Source organism: Urocitellus parryii, chromosome 3, assembly GCF_045843805.1.
Source record: "Urocitellus parryii isolate mUroPar1 chromosome 3, mUroPar1.hap1, whole genome shotgun sequence".
In the NCBI taxonomy this organism is placed as follows: Eukaryota; Metazoa; Chordata; class Mammalia; order Rodentia; family Sciuridae; genus Urocitellus; species Urocitellus parryii.
Genome location: NC_135533.1, coordinates 161,041,277 through 161,066,190, shown reverse-complemented (window position 1 = coordinate 161,066,190; position 24,914 = coordinate 161,041,277). Strand labels below are relative to the sequence as shown.

Below are 24,914 nucleotides of genomic sequence, written 5' to 3'. Positions count from 1 at the left end.
TAAAGTGAGGATAACCGTGGTTTTTACACAGAAGCACTCAGTAGCTGTCACTGTACACTATATATAATAAACATTTATGAATAGCAAATACATTCCCTATTATGTATAAATAATATGTAAAAACATATGATAAAAGAATATAGTGGTAATTCTATGGTAGAGGCCTATAAAATTTCCTTTTCTCTCCATTGTTAGCTCCCAGCTAAGAAGTGGGTCAAGGATTTGTGCTCAGACCATCTCTCTCCTCAAGTTATGAGCTCTTTTCTCCATTTTCTTAATAGGAAATGGAACGGAAGGGCTTTACAATATATTTTTTTAAGTGTAGCCAGGCATAGTGTATGCATGCCTGTAATCCCAGCAGCTCAGGAGGCTGAGGCAGGAGAATCTCGAGTTCAAAGCCAGCCTCAGTATAAGTGAGGCCCTAAGCAACTCAGTGAGACCCTGTCTCTAAATAAAATATAAAATAGGGCTGGGATGGGGCTCAGTGGTTGAGTGCCTTTGAGTTCAATCCTCGGTACCCACCCACACAAATTTTAAGTTTATATAATTTCTTTATGATTTTTGTTGGTACATTATAATTATATATAATAGTGGGATTTTTGTGACATAATCATACATGCTTATAATTTGATCAGTCTCATTCCTCAGTATCTTTCTTTCCCTTCCTCTCCTCTCCCAACTCCTTTTCTCTATAAGTCTCCCCCTCTATTATATTTAAACTAGTGTATTAAATATAAAAGTGGGATTCACTTTGGTATATTCATATATGGACACAGTGTAATTTAGGGGATTTCACTCTCCAGTATCTCCTCATGCCTTTTCCCCTCCCTTCTTCTTTATTCCAAGAAGGGATTTTAGAATTTCTATGTCATGAGAAATCTGAAGCTTTTCTCCAACACAATAATTTCTTTCACATATTCTACTACCGTCCTAAAAACCCCATCGATTTCAGTGAGAACCTTATAAAGCAAGCAGTTCCTATCCCTGCCCAACCTTCCTTATTCAGAAAGTCAGGTTCCTCTTCAACGACAAGAAAGTACGTTTCTGTTTAGGCAGAATGGGATGTCTCTATGGGGCACTCTTTGCTTAACTGAATGCTCAAATTTCATTTCCAGGATCCTGAAACACTCTGCCTGTAGTCTGTGTTAGTCGGCTTCTCATCCCTGGGACCCAAATTCATGACTACAAATACTCAAAGAGGAGGAAAAGTTTATTTGGGGCTCAAGGTCGCAGAGACTCAGTCCATGGTGAGCTGACTCCGTTCCTTTGGGCCTTGAGTGAGGCAGAACATCCCAGTGGAAGAGCCTGGTGGAGGAAAGCAGCTCTGCTCCTGGCAGGAAGTGGAAGTGGGGGGCAGGGGAGAGAGAGAGAGAGAGAGAGAGAGAGAGAGAGAGAGAGAGAGAGAGAGAGAGAGAGAGAGAGAAAGCAGGGGGATAAGGTACTGAGAGGAGGAGCCAAAAATATGATAGGCAGACAGGGCAGAGATCTCAGTAGCAGATTTCCATATCAGCAATTGTGTGTGCAAAGTCTCTGAGCCAGCCAGCCAGCCAGCCAGCCATGGAGCACTTGAACAGTGCACGATCAACATCCTGATTGGACAGAGGTGGGTGCATGCTCACCAAGTACCTCACTCTGGTTGTAGCAGTTCCCCTCCCTAGAAGTCATTAGCCAGTAGATTTAAAAGTTACCTCCAGCAACACCATATAAACCCCTGGACACCTCAGTGACCACTCTCTTGGGACCCCTTCCTTGTGGTAGCTGTTTCCTGTCTGTTTCAGAAATAAATTCTGTGACTCTGCTATACCCTCCATTGTCCATAGGTCTCATTCTGCAGATCCCTGATACATCTCACTGCATCTCAGGTACAATCCCCAAGGCCACACACCCCCAATGACCCACCTCTCCTAGTCATACCCCCACCACCTGCTCATAGTTACCACCCAACATTATAGTCCATCCATTTGCTTTTTCAAACCCATCTCAGGGTCCTCTGAGTGAACACTTCCAGGGAGAATCTAAAGGTGCATGTTTTTGCCTGGCCCAGGACACGGTCAGTCTCACTCAGACACAGCAGATGCAAAATGGTGTGGAGTTTAAATCCTTTGACTGAATCCTTCAAAGCCCAGGGATGGGAGGGGTGCCTTCCCCTTCTTTCCCACTTTGCTCCCCCCTCTGGTATCCCGCAGTTCTCTCTCCGGTCTCCCCTCCGCCTCTGGCTCTGTCCCTTTATCATGTAGATTTACCAGGCTTTCTTCCCTATTTTAAAGAGGCTTTCTGCAGTGCATAGGAAGGGAGGAAAACAATCCCTATAATTCTGGGATCCTCTTTGTTAGGTCCCTTCCCACAAAGATGGACAGGAGCCCCTCTGTGCCCTCTGAATGCATCAGATCTAATTTGGGGTGGGGGAGGGGGGAGGGGGTGAAAAGGAAAACTGTTAGGGACAGGTTTGTATAGGACAGAGAGGGCGGTGCAATCATTATGCGATCAGATCATAGGCAGGAAGTAGGAAATTCATTTAAGCTCTAATCTGATGTTCAGGGAAAAATTAATCAAGACAGGGAAGGAATAGGACCAGGGGAAACAGATAGTTAATCGTCTGACCAAATTGGTTGTCTTTCTTCTGCTTCATGCTCCTCTCTTGCTGAGCTGGAGTTCATTTTGAGTCCCCCCCTTTTTTTTTTCAAAGCCCAAAGCCATCCTCCCTTTCCAATAGGGGCCATCCAGTGACAGGGTGTAAGGGGCACACTGTGACACTAAACCACCCTGCACTGCTTTTCCTCTTTGCTTTGTTTTGGGGTACTTACAACAAGGAGCTTCTATTGGGAGGCAGTGCTGTCATCAAAACCCCTGAGACATCTGGACACGGTCCCCTAATTAACAACATCACCTGAAACAAAACAACACACACACACACACACACACACACACACACACACACGCACACACTCAAAACCTCACCTGGTGCTACTTTCAGGGCCAGTGTGGTCTTCCTTCCCTCTGCTTTTCAAGGACCAGAAGATCCTGGCTCCACCCCGAGCTGCTGGCAGGCTAATGAATGGTCTCAGCATCTCTGTGCCTGGTCAGCAATGGGCTGAAAGCAACACTCTTGCAATTTTAAAACACTGTCATCCTTCTACAATAACCAACCCCCTTGACCAATGGCAGTCACTTTCAATTTCCCTTGATTCCTTGAGCCCGAGGCACCCTCTAATTTACTTTCCATTGTTATATGATTGGCTTTTTTTTAAACCGTGCATAGGTGGCTCCCACCTGGGAATAATGTTGTCCCTAGGAGACTTTTGACAGTGCCTGGAGATAATTTTGGTTTTCACAACTGGCCAAGTGGGGGCCCTGCAATTGGTATTTGGTGGGTGGAGGCCAGAGATGCTGCAAAGCATCCGACAATATCCTTACAACAAAGTACCCAGCTCAAAATGCCAAATGAGTCGAGGAACCTCATTTATGATACTTTCTTTCTTTCCTTCCTTCCTTTCCCTCTCCCATTTTTTTTTTTTTTTTTTGGTACGAGAGATTGAACCCAGGTGCTTAACCACTGAGCCACATCCCCAGCCCTTTTCAATTTTGATTTTGAGACAGAGTCTTGCTAAGTTGCTCAAGGGCTCACTATGGCTAAGGCCTCCTGCTGAGATTAGAGGGGGGGGGTGGGTGTGCCACCACACCTGGCTCCCCATCTATGATTTTGGTCAGAAGTCTTAATGAACGAAATGTGTACATGCCAAACAGGTGGTTTTTAGTTAAAGTACTTTACAGCAGGATTAGCCTTTATTTTCTTAACTTTCAAGCAGGTTAAAATACTGGTGGGCGGAAATCAACACTTTCCTCAAGGAAGACTCCATGATTCACCTTTCAAAATAACTCCTCTATACTTGCTTACCCAGGAACAGCACAAGATTAGAGCTCACAAAATTTATTTCAACAGAGTCTGTGGTGAGTTTTTATTCTAAGAATGCCAAAATAAGTAGGTGCTATCATGAGCAGCATCGCTGGAGGCCTGATACCCTGAGAGCTGTGCTGTGGCTCATGATGTGGGTCAGTCTTTTTTTAAAGGTATTTCTTTTTTTAAAGGTATTTACATAAAAAATGTAAATTTGTTGTTTTCATTTTTTTGTGACAAAATAAGTATACAATAAATGTCTGAGGATAAAAGGAAGATATACTCTCTTCACCCCAATTGTTACCTACCCTATGGAGATCAACCTCCACCTCTGCTACCTTCAAACACGTGAATACATTTTAGCGTGCCCTTTCCCGCTGCAATGCTCAAATCCGGCATTCCCTTTTTAATCTTGCTTTTTGGTTTTTCATGGATAACGGTTCGTCTTTGTATGTGCAGCAACCTGATAGAATCCTGAGTACAGAGCAAGATTGCTCCTGTTTTGAGGTGAATTCACGTGAGGCGGATTGTAGAAAAGGCCAAACAAAACCCTCAAGGAAAGAGTATCAACAGGACAGCCACATGCCATTGTATATACTTTCAGTGTTCCCTAGTTTGGCATTTTATTACTGGTTTGCAGGCGAAGTATTGATAAATGTGGACTTTGAGGTCAGATTGCTTAAATTTAAGCCTGCCCTGGACTGTGGGACCATCAGCAATCACATTTGTGTTTCTTCGATTTCCCTGCTCTACATATAATCTCATTTCCTACATTCTAGAGCTATGAAGGTCATAGCTAATGATGAAATATGCTAATCAGAGGGATTTCTGGTCATAATGTTATTTCTGCAGAAATGTTATGGTTTGGGTATGAGGTATCCCCCAAAAGCTCATTTGCAAGACAACACAAGAACATTCAGAGGTGAAATGATTGGGTTATGAGAGTCTTAACCCACTCAGTGAATTAGTCCCCTGATAAGGATTAACTGAGCAGTAGCTGTTGTTGATAGACCTTTATTTTATTTATTTATATGTGGTGCCGAGAATTGAACCCAGTGCCTCACACATGCCAGGCAAGTGTGCTATCGCTGAGCCCCAGCCCCAGCCCTAAAACAGATATCTTTCAATGTCCATAAGTAATAAAGCATTATCACTTTTGGCTAGAAAAATGGTACCAAGCTCAATGCATTTGGGAGAATTATTATTATTATTATTATTATTTTAGAGAGAGAAAGAGAGATAGAGAATTTTTTTAATATTTATTTTTTAGTTATTGGCGGACACAATATCTTTGTTTGTATGTGGTGCTGAGGATCGAACCCAGGCCGCATGCATGCCAGGCGAGCGCGCTACCGCTTGAGCCACATCCCCAGCCCTGAGAATTAATTTTTTTAATCATAGCAAAAGAAAAATCTGCATAAGTACCACTAACTCTTTTAATGGTTCTGACATAATTAGTGTTCTTCTATATAGCAACAAACCTCAGTAAGGGGTATGAAATTCCCTTAATGTTAAATCTAGGAGCTTTTCTAATCATAATGACTGCACCTTTTATTCTCCATGTATTTCAACACTCATTGCCTTTATGTTTTCATAGTTTAAATTATTTCATGAATATTCTATTTTCATCTGAATAATGAACTCATGACTGGGTAGGAAAGGTTGCAAGAGCTGCACAAGGGGGCAATGTGGAGTGCAGGAAGGGAGCTCAGATACCTTGCAAACTGATCTAATCCACACCCCAGCTCTTCTTCCACTGGTCTTCTGGTCTTGAACTTGTGATCTAATTTGAGCCTCAGTTTCCTCAGGTGTAAAACAGAGAGGGTATCTGTTTTGGGGTCATTATGTGATCAGAACTGATAGTAGTGTTCACATTGGCAGCATATATCCAAACTTTGGAATGATACAGAGATTAGCCTGGCCCTTGTGCAAAGATGACATGCATATCTATGAAGCACTCCACATTGAAAAATAATAATAAGCGACAGCAAACATCTGTGTGCAAGCACGTAATTTACTCTCAATTACCAAAGTAAAACTGTGACGGTAGTAATGTTACTATCCCCACTTTACAGTGGAGGAAACTAAAACCCAGATAATTTTTTTTCTTTTTTAAAAAATTTGTTCTTTTTAGATATTCGTGATAGTAAAGAATGATTTTAGATATATTAAACATACATGGAATATAACTTATTCTTATTCCCAGTGTTGCAGCTACTGAACAGTCTTCCACCAAAGGGACAACTAAAGGTTATTAAAGAAGAACAACCACAACGGTTTTCCAGGTGGTCAATTGGAATGCAACAAAATCTAGTTTCATTCAACAATAATTTAATAAATGAGTTCTATGGGCTGGGCGCATGGGCTTTGTAATGTCTCAAGGGAACGAGGAGGGAGACTGAAATGTCCGGGGGAGATTATCCAGTGTTCACCGACGAGAAGATCCCAGGTAGCACCTTAAGTACCAGTGAATCAAGGTGCTTTTAATAGAACATTGAGATGTGATTATAATCTAAGCTGTGAATTTCTTGTCCAACAGACCCATTGCATCATTAGAGAAAACATACAGATTCCGGAAGTCACTCATCCCTGCTTTGCTTGGCCTCCTGATATTCCTCCCATGGGAAACTCTTTGTATCTGGAGACATCCAGAGGAGTCTCTTAATTGCCTTCAGGAGTAAAGCTACCAACGGGTGCTAAGAGAATTTCTGTTAGCACGCGCCGATGGCTGTCTTTACAATGATTAATTGTGGCAAATGGGATATGCTCTCTGAGCTGATCAAAGTACATAAATGTATTCCTTTGTGGTTAAATGTATTGACTTTGATCTATGTAACTGGCAAGCAAATGATAGATAATTTAATTCTCTAACTGAGACCAGAGAAAAGTGCAGTTTTTGAACGCGAGTCACCAGGACCAGAGATCTTTTGCAGCACTTGAACTACTTTAGAGTGAACCAGGGATGTCACAACAAGCACAAGGAAACACTGTGGGGCGGTCGGAGAGCATTTGGTGGCACCTTCTTATGAAGATAAAACCTAGATAAACAATTTGAAGACTTAACAAATGAATGGAACTTTGTATAAAAGAACATCTAACATTAGGCCCGTACAAGAGCAAAGAAAATCTAACTCCATTGAAAAGTTTTGAGAATTTACGACCAAGAAACAGTTTGAAAAGATCAGCAGATGCCAATGAAAGGATAAGAAATAGGAATTACCCATCCCCTTTCGAAACATCTGAACTCTTGTGAGAAATCTAGGCTATCTATAAACTTTAAAATGAAGCTACCTAGGAGGAGAGGGAATAGAACATGAATTCAAACCTTTAATTCAACATGTTAGCTTTAAAACCAGGAAAGCATAAGTTCTGACCACTAAAGAATATTACAGTATAAAATTCTGGTGTTCATTTCCATTTTTAAAAGTATAAATATTATGACAGCATAATATTAGAGACAGCACAAAAGGCGAATATGGTATTCAGATTTTTCACACAACCCATTCCCTCCCAGAGTTACAATTCTTTTTTTATTCAGTTGTAGTATTTGTACATCTTGATGGGGTAGATTATGGTAGACATGGATACAACATGTAGTGATCCAGTCAGGTAGTAAGCGTTTACATCTCTTCAAACATTACTCCTTTTTATGTGTTGAGAATTTCATACTCTTCCAGTCATTCTGAAATACGTGGATTGTTTCAACAAGTATTTACCATTGGGTGTTATGGAAAAACCAGAAGTCATTCCTCCTCTAGTTTCTATGCCCCTATTGAGCTTTGTTTCTATGCCCATTGTCCCTTGCCATTCCCAATCTCTAGTGAAAACTATTTCCCTTTCCAGTGGATTTTCTAAGGAGATAGATACACCTATGGATTTCACAAATGTGTGAGAACGTATACTTGTCTTTCTGTATCTGCTAATTTCACTTAACATGCCCTCCAATTCTATCTATGTTGATGCAAATGACAGGATTTCATTATTATTTATGGCTGAATAATATTCCATCTTGTATATATACCACATTTTCTTTATCCATTCATCTGCTGTTGGACATCTGGGATGACTGCATGTTTTAACTACTGTGGTTCGGGTGGCGGTAAACATGGGAAAATGGGTGTCTTCTTCACGTAATGATTATGCTGTGGTACTAGTGAAATTATTAGATCCCACAGTAGTTCTATTTTTAGTTTGGGAGCAATCTCAGTACTGTTTTCCATGATGATGATACTAGTTTCATTTCCACTGATAGTGTATAAGTCCCTTTGCTCTGCATCCTTGCTCTCATTTTTTTTGGGGGGGGTCTATTTGATGATAACTGTTCTAACAGGGTGAGATGGTATCTCATTATTGTTTTTTTTTTTTACCTTTACTTTATTTTATTTTTATGTAGTGCTGAGGATCGAACCCAGGGCCTTGCACATACGAGGCGAGCGCTCTACCGCTGAGCCCCAGCCCCAGCCCCTCATTATTGTTTTTGACTTCCATTTCCAGCATTCTTACATATCGTTATTGGCCATTTATATATCTTCTTTTGAGAAGTGTCTCTAGTTCTTCCGGCCATTTTTAAATTGGATAATATTTTTTGGTGGTCAGCTTTTTCAGCTGCTTTTTGTATATTCTGGATGTCGGATCATTTTATGAATAATTTGCAAACTTGTTCTTGCATTCTGTAGGTTGTCTCTTAACACTTGATTATTTCCTTTGCCGGACAGAAGCTTCTTAGTGGTATGATCCCGCCTGACTATTTTGACTTGTGTTGCGTCTGCCTTTGAGGCCGGATCTCAGACATCATTATCTACACCACGGTCTTGAAGTGCTTCCCCTGTGTTTTCTTGTAGTAATTGCACAGTTTCAGGGTCTACCTTTAGGTCTCTGATCCATTTTGATTTGGTGTTTGTGTATGGTGAGGGGAAAGGCATCTAGTTTCATTCTTAACCTTGTCTAATTGTGTTGGCACTCTTTTTGGAAGAGGCTATCTTTTGGACACTGTACGTTCTGGATGCTTCTGAGAAAAGTCAGTTGGCTGTACGAGCATGGATTGATTTTCTAGGTCCTCCAATCTGTTCCATCGGTCTTTGCCTGTGTCTGTTCTGATGGCAGTACCACGCAATCCCCAATACTGGAAATTTGTAGTATGTTTTGAAGTCAGGTATGTGGTACCTCCAGGATATTCCCTCCCCTCCCCGAATCACTTTGGCTATTAAGGGTCTTTTTGTGGTTTCATCCGTTTTTGGATGATTGTGCATATTTCTTGAAGGAAACTCATAGATTTATTTTGGTAATATGGTAATCTTAGCAATATTAAATTATTTTGATATATGAACATGGGATAGGTTTTTATTTTTTGTCTTCTCTACCACTTCATTCATCAGTGTTTTATACAATTTTCATGGTACAGATCTTTCACTGCCATGGTTAGGTTTATTTCAACACCTTTTATACATTTTTGCCTTATATATTTTTGCCTTTGTGAATGCAATTACTTTCTTAATTTCTTTTTTAAAAATATACTTGCTCTGTTTAGATATACATGACAGCAGAGTATATTTTACATATTATGTGTACATGGAATATAACTTAAGATCCCATTCTTTTTTTTTTTTTTTTTTTTTGCCTGTTGCTTGTGACTTTATCTCAGAAGCTTTGTGTACAGATGTGTACATAGACACAAAGGAAAAGGGACAACTACTGAATGACATGAATAAGTACACGCAGACAGAGACGGAAGAGCATCAACATGTACATGTAGACACGGAAGCAGGCAGGTGGCGACTCAGGGATTTGGTGTCTTTCGGGTACATTTCCTGTTGCATTTTCTGTCCCAGGAGTCTGATAAGAACCTTGGTTTACTTTTTCTGAAGTGGGCGGTGATGCAGAAGGGGTTCTGTCCCTGCATGGAAGCCAGGTCCTGCATGCTGTTCTTGGACGTGCTCAGAAACGGCCAGACCTGGTTCGGACACACGATTTCCATCTTGTTTTCAAAATTATGCCGTGTCGTCTTCTGGCCTACGGGTTCCAGCATGTTTTTCCAGAGGGCACTGGCTGCGCGGGCATGAGCCTTGCTGCTGAAGTGAAAACAGTCAGGGGCAAAGAAGGAGCTGTCGGGCAAGCCGTCCAAGGTCTTTGGCATGTCCACTTTTTCAAGGAATGGCTGCACAACCACCGTGAAATCCTCCCTCGTGTCGTAACGCCCAGTGTCAATCAGCTGCTGAGTCCCCTCCTGATACTTCTTGTTTAGATCGATGAGGGAGGCCAGTTCTGTTGAGTTATCGTCAAACTTTAAGACACAGGGACACATAGACCTGAGGATCAGCCGCGGGCAGCTGATTGTTTTCTCCTTGTACAGCTCCCTCAGGCTGACAATCTCCAGCACCTTTACTAGGTTCACAAATGCCCGAGGAACCTCAGCATGGAAGATGTCCAAAGCCTTCATGATGTTGTTCGTGAAGTTCTGGGGAGAAGAGTGGACCGGGTTATTGCAGAAATCACAGAGATCATTGCCTCCTATAAACAGGGTGATTATCTTCCAATCCTCCTGAAAATTTATCCTTGAGTCGTTCTTCATCAGGTCCACCAGCTTCCTGGCCTGCGCCGGTAAATCCTCAGCTTTGGCTCCTGCCACCGCCTGGTTTAAGAAAGCCCCTGGAGTGTTTTCCTTCCCCTTGCCAGTGGAGAAGCCCTGCAGGGCAGGGTTGAATTCCCGGAGGATGTCTAAAAGTAGAACTGCTGGCTCACATGGTAACTCTTCTTAACCTTTTGAGGAATTTCCAAGCCTTTTTACCCTGAAACAATTTTATATTCCCTCTAGCAGTGCATGAGGGCTCCTACTTCTCCACATCCTCACCAATACTTGATCTGTCTTTTTATTATGCCTATGCTATGGATATGAAGCAGTATCTCATTGTGCTCTTGATTTGCACCAATGGCTACTGGTGTTCAGCATCTTCTCATGTGCTCATTGGTTGTTTGTATGTCCTCTTTGAAGATACGGTATTCACATCCTTAGTCCATTTTTAATTGGGTTGTCTTTTTACTATTGGCTTTTTTTTTTCTCTCTCTTTTTTTTTTTAATTGGTCGTTCATAACATTACATAGTTCTTAATACATCATATTACACAGTTTGATTCACGTGGGTTATGAACTCCCAATTTTACCCCGTATACAAATTGCTGTATCACATCAGTTTCCCTTCCATTGATTGACATATTGCCTTTCTAGTGTCTGATGCATTCTGCTGTCTGTCCTATTCTCTACTATCCCCCCTCCCCTCCCCTCCCCTCCCCTCCCCTTTTCTCTCTCTACCCCTTCTACTGTAAATCATTTCTTCCATTTGTATTATCTTGTCTTGCCCCTCCTTTCCTCTTATATGACATTTTGTATAACCCTGAGGATCGCCTTCCATTTCCATGCAATTTCCCTTCTCACTCCCTTTCCCTCCCACCTCTCATCCCTGTTTAATGTAAATCTTCTTCTCAAGCTCTTCGTCCCTACCCTGTCCTTGTTTACTCCCCTTATATCAAAGGAGTCATTTGGTATTTGTTTTTTAAAGATTGACTAGCTTCACTTAGCATAATCTGCTCTAATGCCATCCATTTTCCTCCAAATTCTATGATTTTGTCATTTTTTAATGCAGAATAATACTCCATAGTATATAAATGCCACATTTTTTTTATCCATTCATCTATTGAAGGGCATCTAGGCTGGTTCCACAGTCTTGCTATCGTGAATTGAGCTGCTATGAACATTGATGTAGCAGTGTCCCTGTAGCATGCTCTTGTTAGGGCTTTAGGGAATAGACCGAGAAGGGGAATAGCTGGGTCGAATGGTGGTTCCATTCCCAGCTTTCCGAGAAATCTCCATACTGCTTTCCAAATTGGCTGCACCAATTTGCAGTCCCACCAGCAATGAACAAGAGTGCCCTTTTCCCCACATCCTCTCCAGCACTTATTGTTGTTTGACTTCCTAATGGCTGCCAGTCTTACTGGAGTGAGATGGTATCTTAGGGTAGTTTTGATTTGCATTTCTCTGACTGCTAGCGATGGTGAGCATTTTTTCATGTACTTGTTGATTGATTGTATGTCCTCCTCTGAGAAGTGTCTGTTCAGGTCCTTGGCCCATTTATTGATTGGGTTATTTGTTATCTTATTGTCTAATTTTTTGAGTTCTTTGTATATTCTGGTTATTAGGGCTCTATCTGAAGTGTGTGGAGTAAAGATTTGTTCCCAGGATGTAGGCTCCCTGTTTATCTCTCTTATTGTTTCTTTTGCTGAGAAAAAACTTTTTAGTTTGAGTAAGTCCCATTTGTTGATTCTATTTGTTAACTCTAGCGCTATGGGTGTCCTATTGAGGAATTTGGAGCCCGACCCCACAGCATGTAGGTCGTAGCCAACTTTTTCTTCTATCAGATGCCATGTCTCTGATTTAATATCAAGCTCCTTGGTCCATTTTGAGTTAACTTTTGTGCACGGCGAGAGATAGGGATTCAGATTCATTTTGGTGCAAATGGATTTCCAGTTTTCCCAGCACCATTTGTTGAAGATGCTATCTTTCCTCCATTTCATGCTTTTAGCCCCTTTATCAAAAATAAGATAGTTGTAGTTTTGTGGATTGGTTACTGTGTCCTCAATTCTGTACCATTGGTCCACCCGCCTGTTTTGGTACCAGTACCATGCTGTTTTTGTTACTATTGCTCTGTAGTATAGTTTGAAGTCTGGTATCGCTATACCGCCTGATTCACACTTCCTGCTTAGTATTGTTTTTGCTATTCTGGGTCTTTTATTATTCCATATGAATTTCATGATTCTTTTATCGATTTCTACAAGATATGCTGTTGGGATTTTGATTGGCATTGCATTGAACTTATATAGGACTTTTGGTAGTATCGCCATTTTGATGATGTTAGTTCTGCCTATCCATGAGCAGGGTATATTTTTCCATCTTCTAAGGTCTTCTTCTATGTCTTTCTTTAGGGTTCTGTAATTTTCATTGTATAAATCTTTCACCTCTTTTGTTAGGTTGATTCCCAAGTATTTTATTTTTTGGGGGGATATTGTGAATGGAGTAGTTGTCCTCATTTCCGTTTCGGAGGATTTGTCGCTGATATACAGGAATGCCTTTGATTTATGCGTGTTGATCTTATATCCTGCCACTTTGCTGAATTCATTTATTAGCTCTAATAGCTTCTTTGTAGACCCTTTTGGGTCTGCTAGGTATAGAATCATATCATCTGCAAATAGTGATAATTTAAGTTCTTCTTTTCCTATTTTTATGCCTTTAATTTCTTTCGTCTGCCTTATTGCTCTGGCCAGTGTTTCGAGGACTATGTTGAACAGAAGTGGTGAGAGAGGGCATCCCTGTCTTGTACCAGATCTTAGAGGGAATGCCTTCAATTTTTCTCCATTCAGAATGATGCTGGCCTGTGGCTTATCATAGATTGCTTTTACAATGTTGAGGTATGATCCAGTTATCCCTAATATTTCTAGAGTTTTGAACATAAAGGGATGCTGTACTTTGTCGAAAGCTTTTTCTGCATCTATCGAGATGATCATATGGTTCTTATTTTTAAGTCTATTGATGTGGTGGATAACATTTATTGATTTCCGTATATTGAACCAACCTTGCATACCAGGGATGAATCCTACTTGATCATGGTGTATAATTTTTTTGATATGTATTTGAATCCGATTCGCCAGAATTTTATTGAGGATTTTTGCATCAAGGTTCATTAGAGATATTGGTCTGTAGTTTTCTTTCTTTGAAGTGTCTTTGTCTGGTTTCGGAATCAGGGTGATGTTGGCCTCGTAGAATGAATTTGGAAGTTCTCCCTCTTTTTCTATTTCCTGAAATAGCTTGAAAAGTATTGGTGTTAGTTCCTCTTTAAAGGTTTTGTAAAACTCTGCTGTATACCCATCCGGTCCTGGGCTTTTCTTAGTTGGTAGTCTTTTGATGGTTTCTTCTATTTCCTCTATTGTTATTGGTCTGTTTAGGTTGTCTATATCCTCCTGGCTCAATCTGGGCAGATCATAAGACTCAAGGAATTTATCTATGCCTTCACTATCTTCTATTTTATTGGAGTATAAGGATTCAAAGTAATTTCTGATTATCTTCTGTATTTCTGTAGTGTCTGTTGTGATATTGCCTTTTTCATCCCGTATGCTAGTAATTTGGGTTCTCTCTCTTCTTCTCTTCGTTAGCATGGCTAAGGGTCTGTCAATTTTATTTATTTTTTCAAAGAACCAGCTTTTAGTTTTGTCAATTTTTTCAATTGTTTCTTTTGTTTCAATTTCATTAATTTCAGCTCTGATTTTAATTATTTCTTGCCTTCTACTTCTTTTGCTGTTGTTTTGCTCTTCTTTTTCTAGGCTTTTGAGATGAAGTATGAGATCATTTATTTGTTGGTTTTTTCTTTTTTTGAGGAATGAACTCCAAGCAATGAATTTTCCTCTTAGAACTGCTTTCAATGTGTCCCAAAGATTCCGATATGTTGTGTCTGTGTTTTCATTTAACTCTAGGAATTTTTTAATTTCCTCCTTGATGTCTTCTAATACCCATTGATCACTCAGCAACCTATTGTTCGTTCTCCAGGTGATGCTTGATTTTTCCTTCCTTCTTTTATCATTGATTTTCAGTTTCATTCCATTATGATCAGACAAGATGCATGGTATTATCTCTACCTCTTTGTATTGTCTAAGAGTTGCCCTGTGACATAGTATATGGTCTATTTTTGAGAAGGTTCCATGTGCTGCTGAGAAAAAAGTGTAGCAACTTGATGTTGGGTGGTATAGTCTATATATGTCAATTAAGTCTAGGTTGTTAATTGTGTTATTGAGTTCTATAGTTTCCTTATTTAACTTTTGTTTGGAAGATCTGTCCAGTGGTGAGAGAGGTGTGTTGAAGTCTCCCATGATTATTGTATGGTGGTCTATTAGACTCTTGAACTTGAGAAGAGTTTGCTTGATGAACACGGCTGCACCATTATTTGGGGCATATATATTTATGATTGTTATGTCTTGTTGGTGTATGGTTCCCTTGAGCAGTATGAAGTGTCCTTCTTTATCCCTTTTGATTAGCTTTGGCTTGAAATCTATTTTATTAGATATGAGTATGGACACTCCTGCTTGTTTCCGTGGTCCATATGAGTGATATGATTTTTCCCAACCTTTCACCTTCAGTCTATGTACATCTTTTCCTATCAAATGCGTCTCCTGTAGACAGCATATTGTTGGGTCTTGTTTTGTGATCCATTCTACTAGCCTGTGTCTCTTAATTGGTGAGTTTAAGCCATTAACATTTAGGGTTATTATTGAGATATGGTTTGTTCTTCTATCCATATTTGTTTATTGATGTTACTAAACCTGATTTGTTATCCTCTTTGACTACTTTCCCCCCTTTACTGTCCAACCTCCCATTGTTGGTTATCAATGTTATTTTCCATTTCCTCTTCCTGTAATGTTTTGCCAAGGATTTTTTGAAGAGATGGTTTTCTAGCTGCGAATTCTTTTAACTTTTGTTTATCATGGAAGGTTTTAATTTCATCTTCTAACCTGAAGCTTAATTTCGCCGGATACACGATTCTTGGTTGGAATCCATTTTCTTTCAGTGTTTGAAATATGTTATTCCAGGATCTTCTAGCTTTTAGAGTCTGTGTTGAGAGATCAGCTGTTATCCTGATTGGTTTACCCCTAAATGTAATCTGCTTCCTTTCCCTTGTAGCTTTTAAAATTCTCTCCTTATTCTGTATGTTGGACATCTTCATTATAATGTGTCTAGGTGTGGATCTCTTATGATTTTGCACATTCGGCGTCCTGTAGGCTTCTAGGATTTGGGATTCTGTCTCATTCTTCAAGTCTGGGAAGTTTTCTCGTATTATTTCACTGAATAGATTGCTTAATCCTTTGGTTTGGAGCTCTGTGCCTTCCTGTATCCCAATGACTCTTAAGTTTGGTCTTTTGATATTATCCCATAGCTCTTGAATGTGCTGCTCATGGTTTCTTAGTAGACTTGCTGAGCTATCTATGTTCTTTTCAAGTTGAAATACTCTGTCTTCATTGTCTGATGTTCTATCTTCTAAGTGATCCACTCTGCTGGTAGTATTCTCAATTGAGTTTTTAAGTTGGTTTATTGTTTCCTGCATTTCTAGTATTTCTATTTGTTTGTTTTTTATTACCTCTATCTCCCTGTGAAATTGATCTTTTACTTCCTGGATTTGTTTGTCGATGTGATCTTTCATTGTCTGATTTTGCTGTCTCATGTCTTCCTTGAGACTCCAGATCATCTGAAGCATGTATGTCCTGAGCTCTCTATCTGACATTCCATCTGTTGCAGCTATTACCTCTTCTAAAGTTGAGTTGACCTGCATTGCCTGTGGTCCTTTCTTTCCTTGTCGTTTCATACCGCTGGCGTTTCTTTCTGCTTGGTGAAATTGTTGTGTCTTTGATATTTTCCCTCTATTTATTTATATTGCTCTTGTATAGTTGGAAAATCACTCTTGCAGGGCAGGTAGTGGTTGTGATCCTCCTCCAATTAGTGTGAACCATCTACCATGCTGGCAGGCCCTAGGTCTGCTTTGCTGGTCGGTCAAAGGTCCACCTACTCAGCAGGCGCCAGGGGCACCTGTGTCACTCCGTAGGTTGCTGGGCCTAACCTCCCAATGGGTTGCAGGTTCGCCTCGTTTGCAGGCTCTGGGGGAGGGGCCGGTTCCGCCCCTCAGCAGGCTTTGGGCCCGCTCTGCTGTTGTTCACAGTCCCCCGCCTACCTGCAGACACTGGGGGAGGGGACGGGCCTTGCCCTCAGCTGTCCACCGGACCTGTCCTAGTGGGTCCGGTCTGCGTTCCCCGCAGGCGCGTGTATCTGCTGTCTCTTGGCTGGTTGCTGGTTAAGATCCCATTCTTGTGGCTGGACATGATGTGGAGTTTCCCTGGTCATGTATTCATATATGAACACAGGAAAGTTATGTCGAATCCACTCCACTGTCTTTCCTATTCCCATTCCAACTCTTTACCTTCATTCCCCTTTGTCTAATCGAATGAACTTCTATTTTCCCCCACTGCCCCCTCCCTTTTTGTGTATGAGCATCCATGTATCAGAGAGAACATTGCCTTTGGGTTTTTTTTTTTTTTTATTTGAGACTGGCTTATTTTGCTTGGCATTATAGCTGCCAATTCCATCAATTTACTGGCAAATGCCATTATTTCATTCTTCCTTATGGCTGAGTAATACTCCATGGTGTATATAGACCACATTTTCTTTATCTATCCATCTGTTAAAGGCCACCTAGTTTGCTTCCATAGTTTAGCTATTGTGAATTGTGCTGCTCTAAGCATCCATGTGGCTGAGTCATTGTAGTAGGCTCATTTTAAATCCTTTGGATATATACTAAGGAGTGGGATAACTGGGTCAAATGGTGGTTCCATTAAGTTCTTTTCAGAGATCTCCATTCTGCTTTCCAGAGTGGTTGCACCAGTTTGCAGTTCCACCAGCCATGTGTGAGTGTACACTTTGCCCCACACCCTCGCCAACATTTATTGTCACTTATATTCTTGATAATTGCCACTCTGACTACAGTGAGATGGCATCTCAGGGTGGGTCTTAATTTGCATTTATCTAACTGCTAGAAATATTGAACTTTTTAAGTATATTTGTTGACTGAACATATTTCCTCTTCTGTGAAGTGTCTGTTCACTTTCTTTTCCCACTTATTGATTTAGATATTTGGGTTTTTTCCTTTGGTGTAAAGTTTTTTGAGTTCTTTGCATATACTGGAAATTAATGCCCTCTCTGAGGTGCAGTATGGCAAAGATTTTCTTCCATTCTGTAGGCTCTGTCTTCATGCTCTCGATTGCTTCCTTTGCTGTGAAAAAGCCTGTTAGTGGGATGCCATCCCATTTATTGATTTTTGATCTTACTTCTTGCGCTTTAGGAGTCTTGTGAACAAAGTTAGTCCCTGAACTGAAATGTTGGGGCTTTGGTTTCTGGTCTAATTATTACCTAGGTCTTTTGATTGACTTTGAGTTGAATTTTGTGTAGGGTGAGAAATGAAATTTGTGGGCTGGGGATGTAGCTCAAGTGGTAGCACGCTTGCCTGGCGTGCGTGTGGCCCGGGTTCGATCCTCAGCACCACATACAAACAAAGATGTTGTGTCCGCCAAAATAAATTTTTTAGTTATCGGCGGACACAACATCTTTGCTTGTATGTGGTGCTGAGGATCGAACCTGGGCCGCATGCATGCCAGGCGAGCACACTACCACTTGAGCCACATCCCCAGCCCCAAGGTGCACTATCTTTTTAATAATGTGTTTTTGTATGTGAATTGCCAGTATCTTATTAAGAATTTTTGCATAGATGTTCATCAAGGATATTGGTCTGAAGTTTCTTTCCTTGATGTGTCTCTGTGTGGTTTTGGTGTCAGGGTGATGCTCGCTCCATAGAATGAGTTTGAAAGAGTTCCCTGCTTTTCTGTTTCATGGAATAATTTGAGGAGCATTTGTATTAATTCTTCTGTAAAGGTCTGGTAGAACTTGGCTGAGAATCCATCTGGTCCTGGGCTTTTCTTTGTTGGTGGGCTTTGAATTGCTTCTTCAGCTTTATTACTTTAAATTGATCTGTTTAAATTTTGTATATTCTCCTAGTTTATTTGGGGTAGGTCACATGTCTCTAGGAATGCGCAAATGTTTTCTAGATCTTCTACCTTATTGGAGTACACATTTTCAAAATAATTTCTGATAAAACTTCTATGGGGATGTTTTCTGTTTTAATCATATATTTTAATAACCCAAATTCCCTCCCCGCCTTTCTTTTAGTTAGCTTGGCTAAGGGTTTATCAATTTTGTTTATTTTTTTTCAAAGAATTAACTTTTAGTATTATTGATTTTTGAATTGGTTTTTTTGACCTCAATTTCAAAAATGAAATCATTTTTGATTTAATTCTAATTTTTGGTGTTGATTTGTTATTCAATTTCTAGGGACTTAAAATGTAATGTTAGAATTTTATTTATTTGGTGTCTTTCTATCTTTTAATGTATGAGCTCAGTGCTATGAACTTTCCTCTTACAACTGCCTTCATATTGTACCAGAGTTTTTTGATATGTTGTGTCAGTATTCTCATTTACTTCTAGGTTATTTTTGTATTTCACTCCTGATTTCTTCTGCTATCCACTCAACATTCAACAGTATATTATTTAGTCTCCAGGTGTTAGTTACTATTTTATCATTACTATTTTATGCATTAAAAATGTAGAGAGAGAAGATGTGAGGGAAGGGGAGGGGGGATAGTAGGGGATAGGAAAGGTAGCAGAATACAACAATTACTAATAGGGCATTATGTAAAATTGTGGATGTGTAACCAACGTGATTCTGCAATCTGCATTTGGGGTAAAATTGGGAGTTCATAACCCACTTCAATCTAATGTATGAAAGATGATATGTCAAGAGCTTTGTAATGTTGTGAACAACCAATAAAAAAAATTAAAATGTTCAAAAAAAATAGATGCAGACACAGGGATGTGCTGTGAAATGGTGAAGTTTTCCTTATAGGACTGCAAAAGGCTGTGGTGGTGGGTGGAGGTGGTGGTAAACAAAATCAGCAATGAGGCTCTGTAGTTAGGCAAATCAACACAGGTTTCCCTGAGTTCCAAGTTAGCCACTTAGCATGGAACTTCTGATGAAACCAATGGACCTGCTGATGGCATCTCATTTAAAGTGATATCTGCTGACATCAGAGGACTCTAAAATTGACTGCAATCTGTATACGGGGTAAAAATGGGAGTTCATAACCCACTTGAATCAAATGTATGAAATATGATATGTCAAGAGCATTGTAATGTTTAGAACAACTAATAATAAAAAAATAAATAAATAAAATTGACTGCAGTTTGCTCCCAAATGAATACTTAGAGGAAAACTGCAAAGATGAGAGACATTTCCTGGAGAGCTCATGTCATAAAAAAAAAAAAAAAACACACATAAAACATGAATTTTTAAAAGAGCTTAAAAAATACTGTCATTGTTTTAATATCACTTTTTCATAATGAGGGTGGTTTGTCAGTGTAGACTGCAATTTTTTTTTTTTTTCTAAAACTTGAGCCTGAATTCCGATGAAAGGAAACCAGACCACAATGGAATCGATACGAAGTCAGATATTCAGAGCTTGTTGACCCAACAGGTTAATTCAATAGTGGTGTCCTGTAAAGTGAAGGTGAATGTATAACAACTCTGAGTTTCTCATCTCCCATGCGTTCTGAAGGGAGAGTCCCTCAGATCCTGACCTGTGGGCATCCTTACCCTACCATGGAGGCTCCCTGTAGTCTCATACTAGGGAGTGTCTTTCTTTTTGACTGACTTTTAATTCTTGACTCTTTGCTTTTAGAAGGAATGTTTATTTATATATTTATTCATTTAAATTAGGTGTATATAACAGCAAATTGCATTTTGATTCATTGTACACAATTGTAGCACATGATTGCACACGATGCAGCATCACACCCTATGTGCAGTCTTACATGTACCTAGGGTAATGATGTCCATCTCATTCCACCATCTTTCCTGCCCCCCTGCACTCACCCCCCTCTCCCTCTCCTTTGCCCAGTCAAAACACTGTAGTTTCCTTTAAGGTTTGTGTTTGGTGGCTGGTTTTATTGGCAAGCATCAAGGCTGCATTACCTGTCACTCTCCGGTCTTCCTCGGGCTGCCGTGAGACCACTGGAAAGCACAGCATTCTCTGCCCAAGGCTGGGACTGCTCCTTCACCGTCGAGTAGAAGTACCGGAGCTTCATGACTCCTTTGGCAGTCAGTGTCTGTTGATGGTCATATTGTGGGAGTTTATCCCAAAGATCTCTGGCTTCAGGGCTAACAAGGTGCCTGTTCTCAGTACGCATAAAGTTTTCCCAGCGTTTCTGTGAATGATGTCCCAGGATATCTTTGAGACGTGGATCTGAGTCTATATGATACTTCTTCAGATACCCACACAGCTCATCTGTACCCAGAACCTTGGCGATGCGAACAAGCTGGCCACAGCTGTCCTGTCTGTGGAAGAAGGGTTCCTTTTGGAATACCCCGCTTGCCAACATACAGCTCAAACTCCACATGTCCCAGCTGTAATCATGTATCTGACAGTCCGCAAGAAGCTCTGGTCCCTTGAAGTACCTTGACGCTGCAGGAACATTGTACTCCTGAGCAGGGTGACGGAACTTCACCAGGACCCAGTCCACCAGCGGCAGCTGTTTTTAGTTGGCGTTTGTCATTGTGAGGTGATCTGAAACATCGTGAGGTTTCATATCCCTGGGACGATTCCCTTGCTGTGGCAGTAATCCAGATCTTTAAGTAGTTTTTACATAAAAAAAAAAACAACAAAACAGTGTATCAAAGTCTGTCCAGATCTGGTAGAGTTGCTTAAAATCCATATTATTGATATATTCAAATAATAAAGCTGGTGATTTTGACACAGGCTCCTTTTTGCTTATTTATTGATTTATTTAAATTAGGTGTATATGACAGCAAAATGCATTTTGATTCACTGTACACAATTGCAGCACAACTTTTCTTTTCTCTGGTTGCACACGATGCAGCATCACACCGTATGTGCAGTCTTGCATGTACCTAGGGTAATGATGTCCATCTCATTCCACCATCTTTCCTGCCCCCCTGCACCCACCCTCCTCTCCCTCCCCTTTGCCCAATCAAAGTTCCTCCATTTTTCCTATGCTGGTCCCCTCCCCATTTTGGATCAGCATACACTTATCAGAGAGCACATTAGGCCTTTGGTTTTTGGGGATTGGCTTTCTTCACTTAGCATGACATTCTCCAACTCCATCCATTCACCTGCAAATGCCATGATTTTATTCTCTTTTAATTCTGAGCAACATTCTTGTTTATATATACCACTGTTTCTTTATCCATTTATCTATGAAGGGCATCTAGGTTGCTTCCACAGTTTAGCTATTGTGAATTGACCTGCTATGAACATTGATGTGACTGCGTTACTACAGTATGCTGATTTTGAGTCCTTTTGGTATAGCTGGGTTAAATGGTGGTTCCATTCCAATCTGCTTTCCACTTTTGTTGCACAATTTGCAGTTCCACCAGCAATGTAGGAGTGTGCCTTTCCCCCGACATTTTCACCAACATTTATTGTTGCCTGTATTCTTGATAACTCCCATTCTGGCTGACATGAGATGAGAATCTTTAGAATAGTTTTGATTTGCATTCCTCTAACTACTAGAGTTGGACATTTTTTCATATATTTGTTTGATCGAATGTATACCTTCTTCTGAGAAGCATCTGTTCAGCTCCTTAGCCCATTTATTGCTTGAGTTGTTTGTTTGTTTGTTTTTGTGTGTGTGTGTTAAGTTTTTTGAGTTCAATATTTCTATCTTCTTATTGAATTTCTCATTCATAACTTGTACTGACTTCCTTAATTAATTCATTTTTTTTTTTGCTGTGTATCCTGGGAACTCATTGATCATTCTTGTAATGATTCTTTTGAAAATTTATCTGGTATTTCACCACTACAATATTTCTGATTGCTGGCAAATTATGAATTTTAGGAGGTGTCATGTTACCTTAGTTATTCATATTTCTTGTATTCCTGTGTTGGGTTTTTATGCATCTTCTGGGAGAAATTTCTCTTCCTCTCTCTGGTGTGTGAACAAGTAGGAATGTAGACTTCCTCTCATCTATCACCTTGAGTCTGCACATAAGATCCTTTTTAAAAACATTTTTCCTTTCTAGCTTCCACAGGTGAGAGAAAGCATATGTCCTTATACTTTCTGTGTCTGGCTTTTTTCATTCAACAGGATGTCATATACTTCCATCCATTTGCCAGCCAATGATATAATTTCATTCTTTATAACTGAATAAAATTCCACCATTTAAATATAATACATTTTATTTATCCATTCATCTGTTGACACATACCTAGGCTGGGATATTGTGAATTATGATGCTATAGACATTAGGTATGCATGTGTCATGATGGTATGCTAACTTAAATTCTTTGAGAAAAATAACAATGGGTGGCACAGGTGGGTCATAACACAATTTCATTGCTAGACCTTTGAAGAACCTCCATACTAATTGTACTAATTTAAAATCCTACCAACAGTGTATAAGTGTCTCCTTCCCCCATTAGCTTCACCATCATTTATTGTTACTTGTATTCTTGACAGTTGCTACTCTAACTGGAGTGATGAGAAATTTCAGTGTAGTTTTAATTTGCTTTTTCCTGATTGCTAAAAGTGTTAAACATTTTTTTCATATACTTGTTGACCATATGAATTTCTTCTTTTGAGACATGTCTACTCAATTCATTTGCACATTTATTGATCGGGTTGTTTGGGCTTTTTTATCATAAAGTTTTTTGAGGTCTTCTAATATTCTAGATATTAGTCCTCATAAGAGTAACTGGCAAAGATTCATTTATTTATTTTTCTGGCACTGGTGATTGAACCCAGAGGCACCTTACTACTGAACCACATGCCGAGCCCCTTTTATTTTTCATTTTGAAACAGAGTCTCACTAAGTTGTTGAGGGCCTCATTAACTTGCTGAGGCTGGTCTTGAACTTGCCATCCTCCTGCTTCAGCCTCCTGGGTTGCTGGGATTCCAGGTGTACTCCACTGCCCTGGCTATTTCCAAGCATTCTGTAGGCTTCATACTCATCTCCTTTGCTGTTCAGAAGTTTTTTATTTGATACCATCTGTTTGATAATTATTGGTATTATTTCCTGAGCTGTAAAAGTCCTGTTGAGAAAGTATTTGTCTGTGGTTTTAATCTACAATTTTATGATAATGAGTGATATTTACTTTTTTTTTTTCATGCACTTGTTGGCCTGCTGAATATCCTTCTTTGAGACATGTCAACTGATAATATCCTTTGGCCATTTAAAACCAAGTTACAAGTGTTCTCACTATTGATTAGTACAAGTTCCTCTATACTTTTGATATGACACCCTAGCAGATGTATGGTTTTTCTCCAGTTCTATATTTTGCCTCTCATTCTAATAATTGGCTTTCAGTACATAAGGTTTTCACTCCATGAATATGATTTATCCACTTTTGCTTTAGTTGCTTTTGGGATCAAGCTACAATAAAAAGGAGAACCATGTCTAAGATCAGTTTTGTGGTGCTTTCTCCTATATTTTCTTTAGTCTTTTATATATATATATATATATATATATATATATATATATATATATATATATATATATATATTACAATGGTGAAGATCACAGGTAAGAGTGGGCATTGTTCTCTTGTCTTAAAAAGATCTCAGCTTTTTCCCTGAGAATATGATGTCAGTGGTGGGCTTGTGTTATCTGGCCTTTATTGTGCTGAGTTACATTTCTTGTATACCAAGATTTTTAGAGTACTTACCATGAATGGTTATGAATTTAATCATCTGCTCTGACCACATCTATTCAGAAAACAATTTTCAGTCCATTAACATTTCTGTTAATGTGTTATATAACATCAATTGATTAGCATATATTTAAACATCTTTAAATGTTTGCATCATAGAGATAAACTCTACGTGGTCACTTGAATGATCCTGTTAATTTTCACTTGAATTTTGTATGTTAGTAATTTTTAGAATTTTATATGTGTTTTTCAAAGTTATTCTCCAGAAAATGATTGCAGGTTTAGCTTTCAGGGTACTGTATAACTCATAAAATAAATTTGTAAGTATTTTCTTCTCTATGGTTTTGAAGACTTTGAGGAATTTTTAGAATTAGTTTGCACAATAATATTTTATGCATTTACTCAATTAATACCCTGTGGGATTAGGAATTTGGGCTTTATTCCTTGAGGACTTAACTAATTGAGGGGACAGATCATTATCATATGGAAATACTGCAAAGGAAGGGGAGTATATATTTATATACACACATACTGATAGAGATGATACATAATATACCTGTATCATCAGAGAGCAAAAAGTAAATTCAAACTCATACATCAAAGTGCAGAAAAGAGAGTAATATAGACATAGCATTTCATTCACTAAATCTCCCTTGTGTGGTATC

General features: G+C 39.6%; 1 non-coding gene and 2 pseudogenes across 1 annotated transcript; 1 reads left to right on the top strand and 2 right to left on the bottom strand.

Annotated features, from left to right (window-relative positions):
- The first annotated feature begins 5,760 nt into the window (after positions 1–5,760).
- LOC113189197 (U6 spliceosomal RNA) lies at positions 5,761–5,864 on the top strand. Its single transcript, XR_003301628.1, has one exon. It is a non-coding gene; the product is annotated as a U6 spliceosomal RNA (small nuclear RNA).
- A 3,807-nt stretch (positions 5,865–9,671) lies between these two features.
- Positions 9,672–20,171, bottom strand: LOC144253810 (phospholipase B1, membrane-associated-like; annotated as a pseudogene).
- A 380-nt stretch (positions 20,172–20,551) lies between these two features.
- LOC113189177 (casein kinase II subunit alpha' pseudogene) lies at positions 20,552–21,340 on the bottom strand (annotated as a pseudogene).
- Positions 21,341–24,914: the final 3,574 nt, after the last annotated feature.